This window comes from Vigna radiata, chromosome 6, assembly GCF_000741045.1.
Source record: "Vigna radiata var. radiata cultivar VC1973A chromosome 6, Vradiata_ver6, whole genome shotgun sequence".
Classification (NCBI taxonomy): Eukaryota; Viridiplantae; Streptophyta; class Magnoliopsida; order Fabales; family Fabaceae; genus Vigna; species Vigna radiata.
In genome coordinates this window covers 32,535,348-32,538,070 of record NC_028356.1, presented here as the reverse complement: position 1 = coordinate 32,538,070, position 2,723 = coordinate 32,535,348, and positions in this window count along the sequence as shown.

Sequence of the window (2,723 nt, the reverse complement as noted above, 5' to 3'; positions counted from 1 at the left end):
AAGACATTGATCATCGTCTTTAATTGATGCCTAGAGTTGCAAATCCTCTAATGGAGTGGTATTACGAGGAGTTTATCTCTTCTTGCTACTTTCTTAAGCTCATTCCTTTACTCGTGTGTTGTACTACCGTGCAACTATTTCCTTTGCTACCTCTTCTCATATTTGATTTATTCTTATATTTTATGTATGAAGTTTATATCAAGTTGGTGATCATCCTTATCGTGTTCCTTGTTAAAGTCTTGTCTTGTCAAGCTCTAGTAGCAAAAAATTCCCTTTTCCTGCGAAGATGATTTTGGTGAATCTTCGAGCTCTTAATGAAGGATAATGTAAGTTGATATTGAGACCACCCCAATCGCCAACAATGCATGTAAGTTTTTTAGAGGAAAAATATTATTGAAAGTTTACTATGCAAACTACTAAGAAAGAGAGATGAATAACAAAGGGATAAACTTAACAACCTTATTTTTCTTAGCTAGAGTTTTTCTCAAACTCTTTTATGAATTTCCCAATAGAAATTCTCGAAAAGATTTCACATTCTTAACCATGGCACCAACAATCCGCCAAAGAATATTACTTGTACTTCACCTTCTTTCACCCGAGTTTCTTCTCGTAAAAGTCCATAAATTTATAAGCTATCATTATTGTGAGCTTCATCAAAGTTTTGTTTTCTTTCAAAAGGCTTATTTAGGTTCTACCAAGTTCATAACATTAGTTGAGAACGATGTTTTTCTTTAGTTGATGATTGAGGGATACAATGATGAGTTTGTATTCTTGTATTGCAACAAATGAGAAAGCTCAATATGAAACACTCTATTTCCTTTTGATGTAGAGAATGGTTGCGAATGACCTAATTACTGCATAAATTTTACTCTTCTGATTTATGCGAATAAGTAGGACTTGCCTACTTGTTTTTGTGTTTTGGTCCAATCCAATGATGCTTTTGATGTGAACTTGATACACAAATGAATTGATTAAAGTTATGCGATATGAATAAACCATATTTGGATTAATGGATCTAGTCTGAATTTCACCCGCGGGAAATTTTCCTAGTGTCCTCTTTGACCTCTTCGAAAAGTGTTTGTTATATTTTCCATAGCTGCAGGAAGCCAATTTAGGTGGGCCTTGCAACTCTCATGCATGGTTTGTCTAAAAAGTGATGTTATTGCATTAACGAATGCCTAATGGAATATTGCCTCAACCTATTCATTTAATTCTTTGCCAAACAATATTCTATCCACATAATTTTTTATCTTGCATAATCAACAAAACACGTCCAACTTGCAACATAAAAGTCACAATACCATAAACAATCTACTTTGAAATCTGATGCGGATTCAAAAAGAGATGCAATTCAAACATTCAAATTTACAATGAAATTCTAAGATGGAACTCAAACATTCAAATTTACAAAGAAATTCAAAGGTAATGATGTGTTTAATTTAGGTTATTATTGTTGAGATAAACTTAAATTTGAAATTTATTATTTTATTAGTTTTTGGTTTAGTAATATTTGGTTTGATTTTGATTGAAATAAAATAGGATGGGTAGCTATGATTTTGGTTTATCTATGTAGAATATTATTTTGTGATAGAATAAGGAGATTTTATTTTTAAGTGAATTGATATTTTATTGTCAGTTTTTATTATTTGTAATTGGGCCAAGGCCCGATTTGCACCTATTTAAAGGTTGACAAAGTTTAATGAAAATAACCCACAATGGATTGAAGAGTAAAATTATTTGTGTGGGTTCACCGTTTTTCCAAAGAGAAAAAAAAAAGAGAAAAAGAGAGAGGAGAGTTTAGAGAGGAAGAGAGAGTAAGAAGGGGCTAATCTTGCAAAAACAGTGGTCTTAGTGCGGTGAAAAAGACGCACTATGGTGATTTGAGTGCGGTGAAAAAGACGCATTTGAAGACGCGGAGACGTGATTTAAGTGCGGTGGAAAAGACGCATTTGAAGACGCCGAGACGCACGCGTACAAGGGAGACGCGGAGACGCACGCGTGAAGGGGACAACTGTCTTAAGCAAGATCGCTTTCAAATTTTTGAGAAGTGGAGAAGTTTGGAACACTCAAGACATGAGGAGAAGATCGAGGAGAAAAGGTCTGGGAGAATAAGTCGAGAATAAATGAAAAATTTAAGTTTATGGGGGAGTTTGTTGGGATAAACTTAAATTTGAAATTTATTATTTTATTAGTTTTGAGTTTAGTAATATTTGGTTTGATTTTGATTGAAATAAAATAGGATGGGTAGCTATGATTTTTGGTTTATCTAGGTAGAATATTATTTTGTGATAGAATAAGGAGATTATATTTTTGTCAGTTTTTATTATTTGTAATTGGCCAAAGGCCCGATTTGCACCTATTTAAATATTGTCAAAGTTTAATAACTATTGTCAAAGTTTAATGAAAATAACCCACAATGGATTGAAGAGTAAAATTGTGTGGTTCACCGTTTTTCCCAACAGTATCAGACCCAACAATTATTAGCCTACAATTTGGTTTCTCTTTCCTTATAATGCAAACACCCATATTTTCATGGTAGTTTTGATGTATTATATTTAGGTTTAATACCCAACTTTGTCTCTAGTTTGGTTGACAAATCTCAATTTAGTCCCTCTTTAGAAAACTGTTTGAAATTGGTCTGTCAGCATTTACAGTATTTAATGATTATTGTACTTTTCCCAATAAAATTTAATATGATTAAATAAAAAATTTAATTTTTTAAT